The sequence below is a fragment of the Ischnura elegans genome, chromosome 4 (genome assembly GCF_921293095.1).
Source record: "Ischnura elegans chromosome 4, ioIscEleg1.1, whole genome shotgun sequence".
Taxonomy (NCBI): domain Eukaryota; kingdom Metazoa; phylum Arthropoda; class Insecta; order Odonata; family Coenagrionidae; genus Ischnura; species Ischnura elegans.
In genome coordinates this window covers 84283719-84307974 of record NC_060249.1, presented here as the reverse complement: position 1 = coordinate 84307974, position 24256 = coordinate 84283719, and positions in this window count along the sequence as shown.

Sequence of the window (24256 nt, the reverse complement as noted above, 5' to 3'; positions counted from 1 at the left end):
CGTCACTGATTACATTTTTATTGATAATTTTCGGTGTTTCGAATTTTTACTTTTCTAAGAATGATGATATATTTAAATTAAGATTCCGAAACACTAGTTTCCAGAGGTAAATAAACCTCTATTCTACACTAACTTTGGTCGAGCAATTAATGATCCTAATTAAAAAGCGGTTTGAAATTAATATTTCTCGTGATGAAGCACCACAATAGGTCATTTACAGATCAAAGCCATTTTTATAGTTAGGTGTTGACGTTATATGGTCAATCATCTATTCACCAACGGCACATTATACAAACGCAAAATTAATAACAGCAAACATGATTGAGTTTACGAGATTTATGGTGCTCATTACTTGGATAAATGGTGGCCTACTGGGTAATACGTTTGGTTTAATGCACGCATTTACGTGCGATAAAAGAGTAAAGGCTCAAAAAAACTGATTCATCATAAATTGCCACTAACCATATTCTCCTTTAATATGATAATGAGGTTACTGTAATAGGTTCAGTTTTCCCATCACGAATTTTTATGGTTTTTTCAATTTTGATTACTGTGTATTTTCAATTAATTTTTTAGACACACTCTTGAATTGTCCATTGCTTTTTATTTCTTAAAACGTGCATAAATGTAATTAACGTAAACGAATATCTTGAATTTGAATTCAAAATATCGTTAGTTTAGGAATAAAAGTGGCATTACACATAATAATGAGCGAGTAAAACTTAAAATCATACGTTGAAACAAATGACAAAAGGTGGGAATCTCGCTCTGAGCAAGCATTTTCTACCCTAAAAATCTCCCCCTTTTGTCCCAAAGTAATTACTGCAATTCCATCCAAAACTTAATAAGGTATATGAAGATCGAAAAAAAATAAATGCTGGATACAAAGATAGGAATTGAATTAAGAGAACGTGTCAGAAGCGAGAGAAAAAACAGTTGAGAGTCGGAGGGTGAAGAGAAACAACGAGCGCATACAAGGGTGAGAAATAAGAGAAGAGAGGGAGTACGGGTTGGTAGGGAAGCTCAGATCGAAGCGGCGGGAAAGGAAATGGAAGCAGTAGTGAAAGTTCTCCCCTGTGAAAGGGTATACTCTTTATGAAAAGGCGGAAATAGGAAGCAGGCAACGAAGGTGGGGGATGCATATAATAAACGGAACGTATTTCCGAGAGAAAACTTTCAAAGCGTAAGAGTAGAGCGGAACGAACCCTTGAGGCCAAATAAGCAAAAGTGCTTGTGACAAGATAATTGATTTTAGAATATTCATAATAGGTAATATACAAGATGAGCGTATAGTCTTGCCCTGATTATAAATAAGTATTACAGAGTACAATGGAGGACAATGGCCAGATATCAGCTGAAATCAACAAAAAGAAGACTAACATATTAGTTTGCGGCAAAAGAGGGGAGGCTAAGACAATGATTGTCCTAGGAAAACATAAGCTTGAAGAGGTGAAAGAGTTTTCTTACCTCGGAAGCCGAATTACCAACGATGGAAGAAGCAAGAAAGAAATAGTCAGTAGAATAGCTCAGGCGAAGAAGGCTTTCTAAAAAAAGAAGAATCCTCTTACAGCTGAGAATACAAGCATAGAAGTAAGGCAACAATTCATCAGATGCTACATATGGAGAATGTTTCTCTATGGAAGCGAGGCTTGGACGTTGACAACAGCAGAGAAGTCAAGAGTGGAAGCATTCGAAATGCGGTTCTACCAAAGAATGATGAAGATAAAATGGATTGGCCGCGTAAGTAACGAGGAAGTGCTAAGAAGAGTGGGAAAAAAGAGAGGCCTCCTAAAAAGTTTAAGTAGAAGATGGGACAACTTAGTTGGCCACATTCGAGGCACGATGGCCTGATGAAGGCATTTGTTAAAGGACAGATGGAAGGAAAAAGGGCAAGGGACGGCACCGAATGAGTTACATAGGGCAGATTATAAAGGACGTAAAAGAAAAGAAATTCGTTGCTATGAAAAGGCTTGCTGATAGGAGAGAGAAATGGGGAGCTGCGTCAAATCAACCTTAGGATTGTTGACTAACGATAATGATTACAGAATAACCGTTTGACATAATAACTGGGACTCTATCAAGGACAGAGTCCTCACCACACCAGTTTGCTAGCGTCGACGAAATGAAGGCTAGAATACAAGTTGCGGTGAGTACTGTGACAGAACACATGTTACAAAAACACCAGGCGCGAACTGGAGTACGGCTTCGACATTCTCCAAGCTACCAAAGGGCAAATGAAGTTTACTAAAGTGGTCTTAAAGCAACTAGTAACGGTGATGTATGTAACAGCATCAAATTTAAATTATTTCAAACCCTTTTTCTGTAATAAATGTTTAAAATTAAGGAGATACTTTGGACTCACCCTGTATATTTTATAATTTGTAATAAATACTGTGAAAGGCAGTTTCACAAGGGGCGCGTAATTGCACAGGTTAGAACTGCATTTAATTCTCAATATGGCGTGGAATTGAGCGAATGCACGAACGAAATTTGAACAGGGGCTGTTTTGCCATCTCACATCATACATTCTCGCATGCGTTCTAGCAATTCACCGCTTTACACGACGCTATTTTGACTGCTCCTTCGTTCATATGTCAGATTGCGCAATGACGTGCCTCGTTTAAAATGGCCGGAAGAAAAGGAAATTAAACCACTTTTATCGTTATGAGAACTTGAAATGTATGGTAAACATGATGATATCATGGTTAAAAAAGAATTAAGCGCAAATGCTGAAATAAAAACGTAAGTTTTCTCTAATTGTAAGGAATTATTCGTATTCATATAATTATTTTCTGGTTATTTACGATAAAATAAATGTGAGCAGATGGTACTGAATTCTTACCCTCATTTCGTGTCATAGGGAAAAAATACATTGGATCTATCTACTCGAGTACGTGGGAATAATTTTAACGTCAACGTTTTTAATAACTTCAGGGTACCATTTGATGCATAGAACACTCTACGTACCGGAATATATCCGTAGGATTTCCAAATGTTTGTGACTACCAAATAGAAATTACCACCAGAAAATCGCGGCCACGGCTTAATACTAGTTCCATAAAAAATAAATACATTCACAATTAAAGGATACTGTGAGGGATTGTACGATAACAGCTTCCTATAACAGCTACGGCAATAAGTGCACGCAAAAGACTGGCTCTATACGGCCAATAACTTAGAAAATTATTTTTGAGCGATGATAGGTGCCCAGCCATTTGGGCCAGATATTTCACGCTTTATACGATCGGAACGATCAGCTGGCAATGGAAGAAAAATATCGCCAAACTAAACTGTCCTAAACTATAAAAAGAGGGCCCTATAAAATGCCTATGTATCAAATAAAAAGGAAAAAAAACTTAATCGCTAGATGATGGATTGTAACCATAATGGAAGAAGGAAGGTACCCAATAGCAAGCCTTAGAACCACCTGCACTGATGTATATTTTGCACCATAAAAAGTATGTTATCTTATTACTAGGATTCAAAACGTGTCTCAAGCATAGTTAATGGTATTCTACTCTGGCAGATGAATAAACTTTCTCATAAGAAGACAAGAAACTTGTGAATTCAATCTTCTGTAACCCATTAGAAGCTTAAGTAGCATGCATATTATATTTTGGGATATACTATCTCCTAGAAATAATAAGTCTTCATTAAACTACAACAAGTACGATAAGTGACATTTCTTCCGAATACATTTGAGCGACAATGGTTACACTTACAATGTATCCCAATAAGAGCTCTAAACAATATTTACATATTTAATGCCTTTTAAATCCTAATACCCGTCACGTTTGATATATCTGTGGGGTTAAAGTGGCCCTTGACCAACGACAATCGCCCCTCGAAACTAATGTTCAAATTTGTAATATCCTAAAAGAACCCCATGGAGACGTTTATTTCTCACCCTACCCCAAGGTTGAATACATTTTTTAAATCTCTGTTTAAAATACATAAAGGTTAAATTAAAAATAATTAAATGAAAAAAATAAAATGGCCCCGAATGAGTTACATAGGACAGGTTATAAAGGATGCGAAAGAGAAGAAATACGTCGCTACGAAAAAGGCTAGCGGGTAGGAGAGAGGAATGGAGAGCTGCGTCACACCAATCTTAGGATTGTTGACTAATGATGATGATGAAGATGACAAGAATAATGACTATTATTTTCCTTTCATAGATTCCCTAGAATTGAATTCACAGTTTACCGCTGCCTTAAAACCCACGATTGAACGATAATGGCTTGCAATAAAATCTATGAAATCTTTTCACAAAAAATATTATCTTTATAAAATATTCCATTCCATACTACCTTTTGAACCATTTTATCCGGAATATGACGTATATATACTAATCTCTACGGTTAGAACCACCAATGAAAAATGTCATTTCCCCTATGTAAAATCATCAACTCCCTGAAACAAATTTTCTAAGTTGTTTAAGAAGTACCCAATAGAGTGGGTTTTTCTGTGCCATGAGGGTAAAAACAAAAAAAAATAAGCCCTGTCGAACAAACCCATGCGTCATATAAAAACTTAAATAGTTTAATCGTCGTCCGTGATGAAAAAAGGAAAGAATATGAATGGTACCAATTATTTTAATTTTTCTTTCACGGGAAATCCAGACGGTTGGAAATAAAATTGAGTTTATTTTAAGCGCTCGAGTTGCATAATTAGTTTCATGGTGGATGCCACAGTGGGAAGGAGAGGAAATATTCCTTTAAACTTATGTTACAATTTATAAAAGCAGAGAAGTACGCAATAGATAATGGTGTTATGCCTAATTCCCAAAAAGGGAAAAGCAAAAAATAAACCCTGTTGCCAATTTTTTTTTCACAAACCAATTTTTCAAAGAAAAAAATTAGATAGTTCAATCGCCGGCCGTGATAGAAAAAAAGGGGAAGATGAATGGTATCAATTCTTATAATTTTTCTTTCACACGAAATCTTGACGATTGGAAATAAGTTTGAGGAATTTATTGTTTTAGCCCTCAGGAGAAATGATTAGTTTCGTGGAGGAGGCCAAAGCGGGGAGGAGAGAAAAGAGTTTAGAGGGGTAGGGTGTCGTAATGGGAAGGTAGGTGGGTGAGTGTGAGTAGGTATATAGATCAGGGTGAGCCGGTGGCAGGATGGATTGCAGCCATAATGGAGAGAGAAGGCTGTAAGATGGGGCGAGGAGGAATGCGGGTAGAGGCGAACGCGATTTGGAAAAAAAATTGAAATGCGATTGTGGGATGGGGGAAGGGGTTCTGGTTGGTCACGCGGAGCCTACGTCACTATTTCGTATTGGCTCCAATGGGATAATAATAATATCTATTGGATCAGGGTACTATACACGTAAGAGTAGCAATTTAAGAATTTAACAATAATGGTGTGCTTATGGTGTTTTAACATTCTATAGAACAAATATCATATGAAAGGGATTGTTAAAAATTAAAAAAAGCATTGACAATGATATATAATCATACAATCAGTATATGTCATGCACAAGGGAGTAATACAATAATAAATTACATGATTCTTCCATCGTGAACATAACCAAAATCATAAACTCTACTGGATTACTGAAGAAAGAAAAGAAATATAACCCATTTGTAAATAATACAGTTAAATACATTTTAATTAATAATAAAATAGCAACAAAACAGTAAAAAAAATCTCCGCTGGTCATTTTGGTATAATCTGAGACAAATAACAAATGCTGAACAACAGCATCACAAGATCATTTTTTGTGTATACTGAACTACTAAATTATACTTTTATTTAGCAGGAAAAAATAAACTTTTGTTTTGAATGTTTGAGTACTGAAAATATTCTTCAGGTCATTAGAGGGGAAATTCCATAATTTCGTTGATTTAACCAGGAAATAGTGATGATACTTGGCGGTTGGGTGGGTGGAGCAATGTAGGTAGGTCAGAGGCGCAGTTCCTGCATTTATATTTCGGCCTGTGGTTGGTGCATAAACATATCTATTAAGTATTTTGGTTCTGAAGCGGTGAATAAAGACACGGTATGTAGTGTGGATGCATGATGGAAGAGAGTATCTTGATTACTAATAATGTGTAAAAATCAATGAAGTCAGGAAAATGTGGTATGCGGTAGAAAGTGCCATTATTGGACCATATCGATACTTCCACTGCACAAACGCTCAGCTATCGCCCACCGAAACAAATCCGCTCATCTAGTAGCGCAACAATATGAATACGCTCAGCTGGCTGAAGCCAGAGCATAAACGCTCATCTCCAATTCTCTTCGGCTTCTTTATTCTCAAAGCTTCGGAGGTGAGCGTTCGTGCTCCGGCCACTGCCAGCTGAGCGCATTCATATTGTTGAGCTCCTAGATGAGCGGATTACATTTGGTGGGCGATTGTTGAGCGTTTGTGCAGTGGGGGTATCGATATGATTGAATTAAAACGAAGAAATCAGCGTAATCGAAACAGAGAAAGTGATTTGCGCTGTTGAGGTGGCATTTGAAGTGTATGCATCCCACATAATGTACATATCCCACATTTCGATTGCTATCAACGTGATTAAAGCTTGGGCTGATAGGAGATTGTTGAACATAATCTTGTTGTTTAAATATTGCTTTATCCAGAGCCCTCAGGACATACCAAAGCATAGCATAGGTAAATTAAATCACCACGGAAAGAGATTTTATTAAGAAAGCGTATGAATTTCTTTTTTATTTTATTGGAATTAATTTCAATTTTTAGCTAAATTTCTAAATTTCATAAAATCGACTGTATAATATATGGGTGCACGATAGGACAATAAAAAAAACCGTGCTGGTGTGGATAAAGGTTCGTTCTGAGAAAAAATGGGGCGGGGTGCCTTCAATGGGTGCGTAAATCTGCGCACGGGATGAGGTGGAGATACTTCAGCAGCTCCGAGAGACATTTGCCTCCCGGGGAAGGGAGAAAAAAAGAGAGCTTTTAGGAGCGCTATTACTTCGTAATAAAGTTCGAGAATTGCCGCAGTTATCCAAGGATCCCATATTTCGCCGACCTTTTTCTTTTTCACCTGGCCTACTCCCATCTCTCAGGGCGGCGAATTGATGTCAATGCACCCGGTTATCACTGAGGTTTGTTCTCAGAAAATTGATACTTCAGCAAGAGAAAAAGATTTCATTGCAACATTGAGTTTGACAGATAAATGGTTCAGCAGGAAGTTTTTGAATGCTTTGTATGAAATATTATTTTATTATTAATTATACTTATTTCAAATCACCGGTCAATACCTTATGTATTCAGCACTAATGATAGCATTCATGTGATTTTAGTAGCAACACATTCATTAGAAATTTTCCTTTATTGTATATTTTCTTTAATCTTCGAATCAGCGTATCCATCGCAAAAAACCTTATTATTATTTTGAAAAATATGATCAATGCTTAAACCTTACGTTATAATGTAGATAGACATCACAGTCATATCTTCATTAACCTTGGGGGAATCGATACTTTTTTGTAGTTACATTTACTCTTTATCAGCCATTATATCTCATAAAATAACAGAATGACAGTCATATACGATGATTTACACATGATTCAAACAATCACTTTAAGTTTTATCATTTTCTACAGCGTTAATAGTTCTTAAAATTGCAAACAAACTTAGGCCATTTTCGTAGATAATTATAGATCATGGCGATTACAAGAGATACATACTTTTGGTGAAGTTTGGCATTTGAAACAGCTCCTAACGCCTGAAAAGTAACGGTATTGGATTTTAATAAGGGGTTATCAAACGCTCACTCACAGCAAAAAAAAAATTTACAGCAATCCGCTTCCTTTCGAAATTAGTCCATTCAGCGAAAAATTAAGTGAACATATAATCAGTAAAAACACCAAATCAGCTGGTCCCGCTCAATTTAGAGCGCCAATATATTGTGTTGCATCTCATTATTAATAATATGCGATTTTTTTTCAGAACGATATCATAATTTTACCTCCGAGACGATATCAGAGAAAGCATAAATGAAGGCATTTTGAGATAGTTCAAGTCGAAGTCTTTCACCTTTGGTTTGATAAATGAATGTTAACATTTCATTAATTTTAAACTCTCGAACCCCTACTTGTTTCCTTTCACATAACATATTATGAACATGAAGTTTCTTAAATATAAATAGAATTATACTCCAATATATATAGATAAACTCAATCATATTTCGCGAAATAATCCAACCTTTGTGCCCAGTAAGTTTCTAGTCACAATTTGCAAAAGTGTACAAATGGGTATTTTCAGCGCTTTCAAAGGTAATTAAATCTGAAACATGCTACATAATTTAAATGAATATAATTCAAGAACAATCGGAGATGGTCATGTTGAGCGGTGCATTACAGTCTTCAGGAATGGCTGTATTGTTTCTGTTACCATAAAAATACTGCTATGTGGTCATCAAACTCTCAAAGAGAGCGTCAAATAAACTACCAAAATCATGTTAGCCATTTACTCTGATCCTACCCAAGTCCACTATTCTTCATGCCGGACGCATTAGCAGGAAAAAAGAATGCTGATCCACTCCCGTAAGTGACGAGTGTCACACGTGCACTCATCGATCGAGAAAGCATTTAAACGAATTTCGGCGCCGCAGAAAACAATTTTGCCGGGAGTGGAGGCTTAGAATTGTGAATTTTCTGTACGGGACCCCGCATTAAAAATTTTCTTCTAATGTATATATCAACTCTTAATGTATATATCAGCCATCAAAACTATCTGCCTCTTTGTGACGATTCTCACCTGCCATTACTGGTGTCGTGAACTCGGGTCCCATCTAGAACTCTCTCCGCTCGTTGCAGCGAAAATTAGGCTCACAGCTTTCGTGGATTACAGGGCTACAGAAACAAGACTTAAAAATACAATAAATTAAATGTCAATTATGCATTAGGAATGTGGAACATAATGATTCAAACGAAGTGTTCCCAGCGAATTGTTCCCATATTATAGTTGTCAACAAGTTTCTGCGGAACTCCGAAACAAATTATTATATCTAATTAATCAATACCTAATTTTTTTAATCATAAAAAAATAAAAGATGATTTTAGTGTGATTGCATAGAGGACTGGAATTCGAAGGAATCTACCTATCAATTGTGAGAACCCGGAATAGAATGAGGAAATAGGTTTCACTTCAGAATAGAGACTTCCATGAAAATCTTTTAAAAAATTATTTGGTTGCAATGATTTTTTTTCATGCACCCACTGTAACGATTCTAGTTCACGATATGAAATCGAAAAGGCCTTTCAGGCGAATTCTATTGATACGGTAGATCCTTTGAAGTACAAAGCCTAGCTATCCAATATAATGTTTGTGACAGAGGAAACGCTCTTTGTCAACTAGGTTTGCAATACCATGGAGGACAGTCTCATCAAGGGGCAAAAGTAGAGAATGGAAGGATGTGCAAACATTAAGCCCCAACGTTTTCCAGAGCTCGCAAGCGGTGAATGCTTACTTAGCTAAGGATGCTGCATCTCAAAGAATAATGCATTCGGAGAAGGTCTAGCCTTGGCTAATGGCCTGGCGTTTCTGAATTCTCTTCTAATCTCAAAAATAAATAATTCCTATTACACTGGAATATTCAAATTTTACAATAATGAGAGGGAGAAATAATTACATTTAGCCTATAAAATTAAATACAAATTTTTTGAAGGTTTTATCCATTGCTTCATCCTAACTGTTGAAAAGGTGCTTTCAACAGCAAAGACCAACAAAAATTAAAGTTTTTATCATAGATGAATGTCTACTTGGCTTCAGCAAATACAGAATCTGGTCTTACCATTGGCTTATTCCCTGTTAATTATCAAAGTAACAAATATTTATTGCCATCTATGGCGAATATGCTGGAATTATTCAAATGGTCAGCATGATTATAGTGTAGGTATATTGAGTATAGTGTATGCATATTGCGTCTTAAATTTGCACTGTGACTGAATTCTTCAAAAGAAAAAAATCAAATGTTTCAAATTTGCACGTTGATTTCTCTGAGCTTAGCATTATCACCTTTGAGTTTTCTCCAATGTGTTTCTTCAAGAATTTTTAAGCAAATAATTATACGCATCATCATTTTTAACCTAAAATCTCTGGCATCATCTCTTCATCTTGCTAATTAAATACGCAATATTACCATTTCCAACTACGTGTCCAAAACAAAATAGTATTGACATCATAATTATTCATCTTAGCATATTAATAATCTGACAAAATTATTATTAACCAATTCACTTTAGAGTTAAAATGAGTAGAATAAATAATGCCATTTTTTAAGTATTTTTACGCAAATACCCAATTACATTAAAGTAAAATCCTTTGCTACGAATGTCATCCGTAATTTCATTAATTAGCCTCATCGTTTGTTAAATGCTTAATTTTAAACCAGACATGTTCACTATCATTCATGTTGCAGGTATCGAATTTCAATCCAATTCTAGAAATTGCGGATCACATTTCAATTAAATTAAATCTGCACCAAATGGAAACAAAAAACCGTAACAGATATGCAATCTCATCTAGCACTCTATCCACCTATTCGTGTGCTTACAATAAGCGTCATTAATCCCTTCATGATGAAACGTACCTACTGTTATTAGTAGACCCCTAATGATACGTGTATGCATACGACTTGAACTACTAGAATTAAATCCATGATCTATTGGCTATTTTATGGAAAATACTAGTTAAGAGATGTTTTCATGTTATTCTGGGGTAATATAAATCTTAAATTCTGTGCTTAATTAAATACATTTATTTATTCGCAGTTTGCAGTTCAATCATGCATGGGAGCATTTTGTTGTATATTATCTCAGAAGTTTTAAAGCAAACCTTTCTCTTCGTCGAACTACTAAAGGAACAAATATCCAAAGCCATGTAAAGGAAATATCTTGGAATTATTCCACTTGTCTGCATATTTAATACGTCATGTGCACATTGCGACTTCAATGTTCATTCATTAAGGCTTACATAACCAGAACAGCAGGACGATATGGATTAGCGCTGACTGGGAACGTCGCGTATAATCGGAATTTTCCGGTCAAAACGTCGAGACAGACGGTAAATAACTCTCCTTCCGTAATACACCACCGTCAACATTATTTCGCATTTAAAACCTAAATGCATCTGAATTTTTCAAAAGAAAAAATTAAATTTTACACGTTTGAAAGCTAATTTTTTCTTTGAGTTTGGCCCATTTCAGAATTACGTATACCCTCCAGCACAGACAACATACCATCTGGCCACTGAGGGTTCTAAAGACCTTCTTTTTAATTATCTAAGGATAAGTAACACTTATTTGCCTCTTTCCGATGATTTGAAGAAGAAATTCGCTGGATTACCAAGTTATTCACATGATTCCATAAATTTTTAAGATATTTACAGATATTGAGCAGCATTGGTCATAAATATTTCCTAGGACTATTTTAGGATAAAAATTATCGCAATACGAATAAAAACAAAATATTAGGTTCGAGAAATGGAAAAAAAAAGTTTTTTACCCATGACGTTTTACTTATCCATTGGTTCTTTCACAACTCTATGAGTTCATAAAGACTGGTGAGATTCCACACCGGTCTTTTGCAGACGCATATGCTTGAGCATTGCTTTTCATGTGAAAATCAATGCAGTGAGCGGTAAGTGGCAAATAGTGTACGGCGTAAGAAAATTGCCTATGGATTAAAAATGTGCCGTCAAATTGTATATTCAACCTCTATATCGACATACGCTAAAGTAAAAGTTATAATAAGCAGTCTTCCGTGTTGCTATATGGCATTTGTTCCAGTTTCTCGAAGGTAAATACCGAAATGCAATAATGTATTCCGTTCACCATGAAACCTTTTTAAATTTATCCATATTTTTCTCTATGTATGTATGTACACAATCACTTCAGTCGTGTAAAAGAAGGCTGTACCCGTATTTGAAGTCTGAGCTTAATTCAGTCTCCTAAACTCATTAGAGTTATTATCTTAAAGTTGTAATGTTAACAAAAGATTCTACATAAATATGTATATTTATGTGTGTGTTTATTACTTTCTAGGTTAAAACACATACTCCTGTGTTATAAGTATTGAATATTTTACATCTTTTGTATAAATACCAACTACTTGTCAAAATGCCTTTGTTAAGATTTAGAACATTTCCTGTATTTTCCATTTTTTTGCGCTCATAGGTTTTACCTATAGCATAATAAAAATATTCTGTTCTAAAAAAATATTCTATGTACCCATATTTTTCTTCATGCACCTTTGAGATTCAGCCGCATACTCAATATTTATGCAAAATAGACACGTGTGCATACACGGAAATTGAAGAGTAACATGCGATTCCTCGGAGGACTCCTCCGTAGCAATCTATCCGCCTTTTCTGCTCCCAGCAGAGGAAAATTCTTCATTTTAACCTCCAGTTCTCAGACCCTAAAAGCTCTAGGAAGCCCATTGAAGGCACTCTTCCACCTCAAATCTCCTCGTCACAGACACGGGGTAAGCTGACGGGTGGAGCAAAAGAATAGGAGGAAAATAATAATAACAACAGCCTTCCATGAGCTTCCTTTTCCTCGAAGCCCCTTTTTATAAAAACGCTCCCTCAAAATTGCACCAACATGCACGGCAGGTCGATAGGCGAATGGTCGTAAAAATGCCCGGCATGAAATTGGAAAGATAGGGACGCCGGCAAGTGGCTGGGGTGATGTACTATACGAAGAAGCAGAGGATGGGGTGTGAGGTGGAATAGGAGGAGTTTTAAGAGACGAGTGGTGGAAAAACTGTTTTTAAGGAGATAGATTCGCGACTGCAAAATACAAATACCCATTGGCGGATTTAGGGAGGAGGGAGAACGGGGGCATGTGTCCCCCCACGCCCAGACGCTTAAAAAATAGACGAGATTTTAAATAAAAATATTATTAAATTATGTATTTTAATATAAATGTATAAATTATATAAATAAATATTTACATATTTATTTATATATAATATCAGAGATAATATAATAATATACTTTTACACTAAATTTAACAATTTCTTAGAGAAACTGTTGCATGTAGTTTTTAATCCCAAATGTGAGAAGAACGTTTGGCTAACGTTTGAATGCCAGACCCTGGGTCCTCCCCCCATGAAAAAATTCTTGAATCCACCCTTGCAAATGCCTACCTTTCCCGCACATTATTAAAATAACTTGTACCATCGTAATTACACCTGATGTCATTAATAACTGTGCAGAGAGAATGAATAACTCAATCCTTTAACTTTCTCGTTGACATTTTCCAGCCATTTGAACCTACCCAAACGCTCCCTTCATTAACTGACAATATTTCTTTACAAACACAGCATTAGATAATAGACCACGAATTGGAACGGTGACGTGACAAGAATGCAATTTATCCTGAATTTTATGGTAAAAAATATCATGCCAGTCCCTGTCTTATCGACGCATATATTTAAGCTGTATATATCTTTATTCCTATGCTTAAACAGGTACAGCGATGATTTTTATGTAATTAACGGATATGATTTCACAAAGATTTCACAATTTCACTATTTTAGTGGCCGTCGATTAGCAAAGTATAGTTCGTGGATTAAATTTTGAATTTTCATGAGCATTGCAAATGTTAAGTATCACGCTAACATTCTTAAGACTGATCTCCCGCAAGGCTGATCTATTTTCGTGGCACGTAACTAGCTAATAGTTTACGCAATTTTCTTCACATATTTAGAGCATATCAAGTTGACCATTTTCAATATTTTGTCTGAATTAAAAATTTGAAAATTACCTCAGAATTTTCTCAAATATGATTTTTTTGTAATAGACATATGAGAAAATATTGACATGGGTGTACTGTATTGATTTTAGTACGGTATTTTTTGGGGGTGCGCAATAAGGGATTTTTGGGTAGTTAGAAAAGTGGCCGGCATTTTGTAAGGAGAAGGGAGCAGGTTGGTGGGGGCAGGGAGGTGAGCAAAGGACCGTGGATCTGATTAAAACAAAAGTTTCATTTATTTTTTTTTCGTAGCATATTTTCTTATTTCTTTTTCATTTCATTCTTCATGATTTCTCTTTCTTAAGCACGAAATGTACCTACTAGGTAATTTCTGTCTTTCTAGCATTATAAATTACGATTTTTGTTTATTAAGTGTTCTCTCTAACACTTATTGAAAAAATAATTTATTTCCTCATCATTAACATCTTCTCTTCACAGTCCTCTTATAAGAAGTGCAACGTATTTGTAAAAAAGTACTATGTAATCTCTTACAATTACCTAATATTTTCTTACATTTACTTACATGTAATAGTACTAGTAAGAAATGTACTAGGTAATTTCCGTCTTTGAGAATCGTAAGTTATGATTTTTGTTTATTTAGTGTTCCAACTAACACTCACTGAAAAAAAAATTCCTCATTTATAACATCTATGCTCCACAGTCCTCATGTGTATTTATTGATGCTCAATTCATTCTTCATAATTTCTTTTTCTTAATCACGAACCTACTCGTTAATTTATGTTTCTTTTGCATCGTAAATTCTGTTTTTCATTAACTGATCACTCTAAGACATATATAGTAAATAAATTATTTCCTCAACTCTAACTTCCTATATTCACTGTACTCACGTCTATTTCTTGATACCTATATATGGAAATTTGTATTCAATGGTTATTTGTATCTTAATTCCTAAAATACATTAGGAGTAAATACGGGAAGAAATTTTCTATTTTTGCTCAATTCTCTAAATACCTACAGGAAGGGTAAGATGCGGAAGGAAAAACAGGTTTTAAAGGGGCTCAAAATACACAGGCCAAGTGATTTGAGGGAGGAAACACCAGCCCCTTTACCTCACCACATGTATTTGAGAGTGTGTGTACTACGGGATTTATGATCAGGAAAGGATGTGGTGGCATTTTCCGAGGGGGGAGGAGTTTGAAGTAGTAGAGGGGATGTGGCGGGTAAAGGAGGAAAGCTCAAACAGAGGAAGGGAATAGAGGCGAGAGCTAAAATAAGGGAACTCCCTTGCTTGTCTCGATGCGGCGAACGCAGAATACCGAAAATATTATACACCTATCTCTTCCCACCACGCATGTACCCCCCTGCCTCTTTTTCTCCCTGCCGCCTACACACTTCTTTCTCGCCGTCTGTCTCCCTGGAAACTCACCACCCACCAAACCACCCCCAACTTTTTATTCGCCCAACTTTTCATCAAATAAATCAACCCCTCTCATCCTGCATGGTGGGTAGCGGTAAGCAGGGAGTGTGTGCGATGTGGAGTATATGGATAGGATTGGTGGGATGAATGTGGCGTGCGGCAAAGACTTATAGGGGTGGTACCAAGCTAATTTTTGCGTGGGGAAAGGAGTGTGAATACACATAAAAATAAAGTCCTTACGGAATTTGGGTTCGTTGTGAGTCCGGCAAGAAATTTTCGGGGTTAAAGAGGTGCTTCGGTTTCCTAATAATTTAAATATAGCGGTAATAGCCATAGTGATAACATTACGAAATCACCCGCAATGCAAAAATTGTGCTAAAATTCAACTCGTAAATAGGATAGTTGGGATGAATGTGGCGTGTAGCAAAGACTGTAGGGGCGATACCTATCTACCTAATTTTGGATGCGATTGGAAGGGAGTGCGAATACATATAAAAATTAAGTCCTCCTTGAATTCGGTTACCCCTCACGAACAGCATTCTGCGAACGGCGAGAAATTTTGGTTTTGTTTCCCTAAGCATTGCAATTTAAGTTTCTAAATAAAATAAGGGAGGTAGACTGAAAAACATATAGATTCAGAATTGTGGAAGGTTATTCGGGATTTCCACCGGGTCAGGTTCTCCAACTTCATCTCATCCTGGCCGAGACGTAGTTAGAGAACCTGACCCGGTGGAAATCCCGAGTAACCTTCCACCTTCCACAATTCTATACTCCGGGAAAGCCTGCGATCATAGATTCAGAATGCCGTTTTTTCCGCGAGAGATAAGAGACTATGACGGAAACTTTAGGACTTACTAATAGGATAGAGGAATTGTAGTGTAGCCTACTAACTTATGTATTCCTTTCTACATGTTTCTGAATTTTCCTAGTGTTTCTAACGCATGTTTTGCAATTTCTAGCTTTATAGGCAGATAACCTTCATAATTAGTTGTCAAGTTTTGCCTTTGCATGAATGTAGAAGTATAATTTGTTAGATTGCATAACATATTTATGACCATGTGGTGTGTATGTGATAATCGTGAATCAATGCGATTGGACACCCCCTGCCAAACACCCTAGAGTTGGCTCGCAGAGTATTATGTAGGTGTATATGTTTACACGAGCCTGTCTACAGAGGATGGGATGATTATGTCACCAACCTTGGTCAAGAATGTGGTTTTCTCATGGTGTTTCCATATGTGTATTAATGCCTTGCTTTTTATATTAATTTCAGCATTTGGTCGTATGCTACCTCTGGCGGCGTAGCTGAAGAGGAATAGACAAATCTCTCCACGGAAACCCACCACCAACGGAACCACTACCTTATATTTATTCCATTCATTTTTCGTATAATAAATCAACCCTTCTCGTCCTGCAAGGAGTGGAGGCTAGGGAGGGGTTGAGGGAGAGAGCAGGCAGGGGTGATGGATAGTAGGTGGATATGATTGGCGCAATGGATGTGGAAAAGTCGGTGGAGGCAGGATCTAATTTTGGATGCGTGTGGAAGAGAGTCTAATAAATATAAATAAATAATATGAAAACCACCCCGAATTTGGTCATCCTCCCGTGAGATATTGTTTTTGACGTGATAATGTCGCATTTTCGGTTTCCAAAGTATATTTTTTTATACTTTCTCAAATTGTATTTTATAAGTCATTTTATTATTTAATTCCTCTTTATTTCCATTTATTTTCACCGCTTTACAAGTAAATTCTCACCGTTACTGAAACTGAAGTGAATTAAATTCTATGATTCACATTCACAACGTTTACCGGGAAACGAATGATCCAATTTGCGAATTAAACCATGAACAATGCTGCCGTGCCAATACCACCATACAAGCCGGACCCAAAAATCTCTTCGGTATTTAATTGGCCATTGGTTAGATTCCTTAATATTTATTTATTTACTTACTTATTCATTCATTTAACTCAAAAAACCGCACTAAGGCCTTTACGATGGGTTACATAAAATTATAGAAATATGTTATAAACAAGAATAAAATTAATCTTAAAAAAATGATGGCTGACAACTGCAATATATACAAAAAGGGAGGTATCATGATGAAAGGCTTTGCAGTTCGCTGTTGAAACTGGTGCGGGAGGCAAGAAAATAGGAGGTATTCAAGAGGGGAAGTATTCAAAAAGCGAAGGCAAATGGTATAAATGGGATATGTCGGTTAATTCCTTTAGGTGGAAATTAATTTAGAATATTTTCTTTACTGAAGAGGAGGCAGAGTTATAAAAATGGGAAAAGATGATTTGTTGTCGTTTTCGTAATGTGAAGACTCTAACAATAAGTATGTAAATCAAATGTTCTCGTGCAGCAAGGAAAGAAAAGCAGGGAGAAGGTTGAGTGGTAATGGGCGAAGAATGGTGCGTGGATGAGACTGGTGGGATTGATGCGTTGTGTGGAGAAGACGGTGTGGGCGGGGCCTTATTTTGGATGCGTGTGGAAAAGAGCGCGAAAATAAATAAAAACCACCCGAAATTCTGCCGCCCCTCATAGCAATTTTGTGCGTGACGTGAAAATTTCGGGGTAAAGGGAGCGTTTCGGTTTCCATAGTGGAGAAAAATATTTTCTTCCGTATATTTTCAGTGCCATCGTAACCATAGACGACTAAATGAATTGAATTATTTACCAATGAAAGGCACTTCCTTACTTTCACAATTACTTTGAAGAGTACCCTATGTACTTGATAATGGCGTAACACCCGAAACCAGTTGTACTTTTTAAATAAATTGTGGAAATAACGATGTGTCTTTCATTGCTAATATGGAGCCCTTCTACCACGTGTAAACTTCAAGTTTCGATTTAATTGAATTATTTGCATTGATTGCCCTTACAATTTATTTCCTTGACCGGACATTCAACCTTGTACCTTTAGGTTTCCGTTATACCGTTCGGATAGCTCTACTCTTAAGATTATTTAATTCTCTTAAATATCATGGTTCGATTCCATGCACTTGTAAATTCTTTTATTGAGAAATTAACGTAAAGCTTTATCTTACCCGGTATCACTTTTCGTAAAATCCTTATTTCTCATCCTAGAACAACGATCTAAAGACGTACATAATCGCTACACCGTGAGTAGCATTATTAGTGCATTTATTCACATTTTTAAGCTCTGGAATGTACTATGACAGGTCATATCGTTTTCGATAACGTAACGCTTTGAACGCTCTCCTCCGAGGACCCGGATTAACTCTCTCAGTAGGAGGAAGAGTCGGAAAAAGGGTCGCGCTCGAAGGAGGCCTCTGGGCCCAGGGTTTGGCATACGTGGATCCAAGGGGGTTGCACAAAACGACCATGAGCCAATGTGAATATAGCCACTTTCTGCGAGGCAGATTTGAAATGATCAAAATGGAAGTCAAATTTTTGACCATCTTTTAATGTAAATATATAAATAATTGATGCAAACACTTACCATTTTGCAAGGAGGGGATGGTTGATGAGTGAGGGGACAAGTGACTGTTGCAATGGGCGATGGAAAATGGCGTTTACAGAATGCATGGCATGCGTGTTAAGGACACGGACAAGGCGGAACCTAATTTTGAATACGTGCGGAAAGGAGCGCGGAAATAAACAAAATCCAACGAGAATTCGGTCACCCCTCGACAAAGATGTTTTGTGTGGGATTCCTCGAAAAGAAGAGAGGGAAAATTTTAGTTTTATGGGCACATGGCCGATTTTATTTTAAAGAAATGGCAATGAAAGATAGGATTATAGTTTGAATCCAGATTTAGGTCGCCCTCTAATATTTTTAATCCTTATTGAACCGTCAGTCTGTCGTAACACGTTTGACCCTAATAATTCCGCATAAAAAAATTTTCATTTCCTTATTATATTTTTTTCATTGTGCCCATAACCGCGTATTGAATTATTGGCGAAATTATAATTGTCGTCTTCCATAGAGGGCTAAATTTTTTTTTGCATAAGGAGGCTAACTGAACATAATACTCCACGCATTATTCTTTTATAATACCTACTACTAAAGTGACTACCAATAATTCCTTCCGTAAGCCGTAACAAAAATCTTCTGTCAGGTATTACGGCTTGACGTTGCAGTAAGCGACAGACCTAACCGGCATATTAAATGCCTACGTTGTACGTGTACTGATCCTTCATATATGCAACATGATATTGACTTGAGTTTTATAAATTCCCATAGGTTATTAGGTTACCTGCCATTTATATTTTCCCTCGATAGGAACACCGATGTCTTAGGCGATATGAGTTACAGGTGTCGCACGATACTTACTGCATCGTGTGGGTGACCCGTTGCCATCACAAGGTTTGAAGCTCCTGCTTATTGATTTCCAGAGAAGAGTAGGGATGAAAGAAAATTTAATTGATACATGCATTTTTAATACCAACGTTTGATAGGATGGACGAGTAGAGATTGCGTACAAAAAACCGGTGACTTTTTCGTCCACCATTCCGCAATTTAAAAATTAAGGGCATAGCCGGATAAAGAGGGTGAAAAGTCCCCCCTCCGGGATTTTTCCCGTACTTGAGGTATGCGATTTGGGATCAAATAGGACAAACCTCCCCACATTTCCAGCCCGCTAGATGCCCACTAGGGCCGGCTAGATCGAAAATACGATTTTCACTCTTTTTTTAAATATCTCGGTCAAGAATGCATATTTTTAATGCGGCTTGCGGCATTTGAAACCTTATTTTACGGAGTAGATTTTCAATTGTTTTCAAGAACTTTGATCTGGACAAGAAGATATGGCGTCGATTTTAAAATTTCTGGAGGTGTTTTTTAATACCTTTCGGCTGGCGTATTGAAAATATAACTGTTAGGTGGTAGAACATCGCGAAAAAATGCGATTTGGCCATTTGGCTCTATTCTCTGGCCCTCTATAACACCCCATTTTATTTATTATAGTATTCTACCGATTAAAGTACCCACCACAGGGACAGAATTGTATGGATACTGGTGCTGAAAACGGCTTCAGGGCCTCCGAAAACTGCCGGAATGTAAGAACGTAGATTAAGAAAATGAGCTCGATTTGAGTTTTCCCCGCTTTGTACCTACGCACAAGTGTTGTTTCATTTGTGGATATACCGCTACAAATTATCTCCATCCTGTTCCCGTAGAAGCTAGATTGCAGGTGAGAGGAGGTTGATCATTCCTTTCAAAAATGTGGTCAGTAAAGGTTATCTACATGATAAGCGGTTTTTACCTATGAAATTCCCACTTTCCGTATCTACTGCATTAGTATTCCCTTGAATGCTTCTAAATTTCGTCTACTTGTGGACAAAGTCGCATATTTATTATCTAACCGCAGTTTGACGGCGAAACTTTGTGACTTCCATTTTCTAGAGAACTGATTGTCCACGAACTTTTACTGGTTTGCCGTGGGACCAAGTAACAGAGTTACGAAGTGTGTTAACGTCGACGAGAAATTCGGATATTAGGTCAGTCACTCAAGGGCTGATAGTTTTTCTTTTCAAGCTCCAAACCGGAAACATGAAGAGTACTAGTTCCTCTTTGTAAACCATTCACTATTTTTAACTTTGATGGGTTGTGGTTGATATGCCCGGACCTTTTTTGGCCAATCAAAACGATCCCGATTCTCTAAAATCAATCTAGCAATCGGCATATCCAATGAAAAATTCATGAAAAAGGGTGACATTTTGATTCTGGATAGAGGATTTCGGGATATTGTGTCACATTTAGAAGATGATTTAGAGTTCAGCGTGATGATGCCGGCGTTGAAAGGCAAGCGAGCTCAATTAGCGACTAAATAATTGAATAAATTGTGAGTCGTGGCTAAATTAAGACGGGTAGGTAATGGTAATATTAAGGAAAAATATCAATAAAATATAACGAAATATAATTTTTAATTAGAATGTACTTACAGCGAATGGCATCGTATGAGGCAGCATATTGAGATATTGCTGTGACTGTGGTAATGGAAATAGAAGAATAGGGTGTTGCGCTCATATAGCAGCAACAATTTATTATTTTTCCAATGGGCAGTACCAAGATAAAATCGCAAGACCGGCAGTGATTTTAAGTAGAATTGTTTTGACGGACGATATAATAACATGCATCAATGAATATTCAGAGGATGACGACAACAATCCAACAAACCAAAATATTCAACATACTAACCTTTCAAGACCGATTTCCATTGACATCCTGGAGTCAATATAAAATTGTATGGTGAAAATTCAGCGAAAATTCATCTGTTCGGCTAGTAATTGTTCGCCAGATTTTTTTATTTGTATGCCAACTAGGAAAAAGTTGAAACCCATAATTTTTTTCATTTCAGCAAATAGCTATCATTAACTTATCATGAAATTCCAATGGTTTAGCATAGGTGAGGTAACTTCAATGAATTTTTATCTGATAAGGACATTGAGGAAGTTCAATAAATTCCCATGGTGCATTTATTACGGTAAAATCAAACCTATTCTAGCGTTTGAAAGGAATGACGGAGGGGGGTTGGAGGCCGAGAAATTATTTTTGGCTTACTTGGGCGTTTTTAAGATGTTAAAAAATAGTTATATTTAGTTATGTTTTCAATACGCCAGCCGAAAGGTATTAAAAAACACCTCCAGAAAACGTTTTTTTCAAGCATATTTTATGAAAACATGCATTAGAAATTTTAAAATCGACGCCATATCTTCTTGTCCGGCTCAAAGTTCTTGAAAACAAATTAAAATCTGCTCCATAAAATAAGGTTTCAAATGCCGCAAGCCGCATTAAAAAATATGCATTCTTGACCGAGATATTTAAAAAAAGAGTGAAAATCGTATTTTCGATCTAGCCGGCCCTGGTGGGCATCTAGCGGGCTGGAAATGTGGGGAGGTTAGTCCTATTTCATTCCAAATCGCATACCTCAAGTACGGGAAATATCCCGGAGGGGGGACTTTTCACCCTCTTTATCCGGCTATGCAAAAATCGACAAAAAAATCTTTATTCAATGTTATCTCATTGAAAATCAAACGATAATGATAGGGATATATTATATAGCTATAATAGCAATAACCTAATTTTCGCTTTTAAAATATACGAACTAGATTACTTCCCATATTGGCATTTATTCTAACAGGTACTGGAACTGTCGAAAAAGCAAGTTGCCGTGTCGCAAAGCTTAGACTAGGAATCTCTATCAGTCATGGCAGCTGTAAAAAAAATTTAAGGAACTCTCTAGCAAGCTTTCTAAGTTAATTCTACCGGCCATTAGACTATGTAACTGACAGCTAAACCGCTCCACCAGTGGCGGATCTATGGAGAGGTCTACCTTATCCTATCCAAGAAGAATATAGACCTCCTATTAGGTCGAAAGACACACTAGATAAAATCGAAATTATTGGGGATTTTCACTTTGTACAAAATTAATTAGTTATATTTCGATATATCTATCGACTTTAACGGATTGAAATACAAATAACCTCTGAACTTAGAACCTATTTTACACGTTTTTGGTATGTTACAAGCCAGTGACAGATCCAAAGAGGAGTTGCGGGGGCTATAGCCACTTGGATATCCACTTTACACTGGATAAAATGTTAGTTTTTTCGGATCCCCACTACTGCGGCTAGGTTATCCCCCACTTAGCCCCCTCCTTGCCCCTATCCTGGATCCGCAACTGCACTCAACCACTTATTTCGCGATTTACTTCTTGTAAGAAATGTAAGCTGTCGTGTTGAAAATCTCAGGAAGATTAGAATATACTTTTCTCAGCATTTTAAATATAAATTTTTCCCATCAATGTTCTCAGATGCATAATTTTTATACCTAAGATAGAGACAAATATTTAAGAAGATGTAATGCCAAAAACAAGTAATAAGTCGAGAAAAAATAAAAATATGAACGGTAAAGCGCTTGTCATACGTCCTGTTAAGATTTTCACTAAATTCTGCCATGCTATCAGAGCCATTTCCACTGCAGCCTCTAGGTATATAAGGATGGCTAAGGATCCGTAGCGATGGTTAAGGATAAGGGCATGTAGAAAGCATTACTCATATGTTAAACAGATTAGGGTGGGAGCCGCTGGAGATTAGGAGGCTGCACGCTAGGCTTCAATTGCTTGAGAATGGATACCTTTATGAGCGATATGGAAAACATCATATTAGAAATTTAAAAAAGGACTTTCAATTTTCCACGAGTATAATCTTTTATTCCGACCTAAGTTTCGATGCAACAACATCATCTCCAAGACGCAAAATGGTTGGGTACAAGGTGCAGGGTAAAAAACTACAATTTTGTAACTTGAAGAGAATGTAACATCGAAACCGAGGTAGAAATAATTATGATAGTGGAAAATTGCAAGTATTTATTCCAGTATGGACAAATCCACTCCATCACTTTAAGGTCCTTCTGCTTTTAATCATATTAGAACCCCACTACACTTCCAGGTCCGACAGAAACGAAAAATTAAGAGAGATATTTTTTTCCGAACGGATTGGTATGGGAATTCGTTTTTCCCCCGCACGACAAAGGACTTTAAAAAATGTGAGGCGTGATTTCAGTGAGTTTGAGCATTCCCTTTTTAATGTAAGCAGCTGGTGTCCGCACATCCCCCGCCGCACGCTAATTGGGACGGCTTGCGTGGTAGTATGCATATTTTGATGATTTGTCAAGGTAGTTTCTTAAGGTAATTTCTAAGTATACCTGTAGATCTACTTGCGAATTCGGCTAACAGTTGGCGTCTCATTAGTCTGAATACTCGAATGAGCCCTGATGATTTCAAGATTATTTTTAAGCTTTTCCAAGGAAACCTATCTTAATCGATAGAATACTATAACAATAAATAGGAAATATATCAAGGAAAAATAATTTTTTTTTATAAAAAACGTTTTCATACGAACTAAATAGAATACAACTTCTGTAAGTAAATTTTTGATGAATCAATTTCTAAATTAATTTTGTTGTAAGCAAATTTGTTGCAGTGACTCTCTATCATTCTCATTACTTTAAGTGATCGCAGCGCTTCCAATGGATTTTGGTGGCCATTTTTTATAACTTATCTCCATAATCAACTTTAATTTAGGAATATCAATCAAGGTACACTTAATATCATCATTAAAGTGATATAATATTGCATAGTCATCTGGTTCTGAGTGATACTGATAATTTCAGT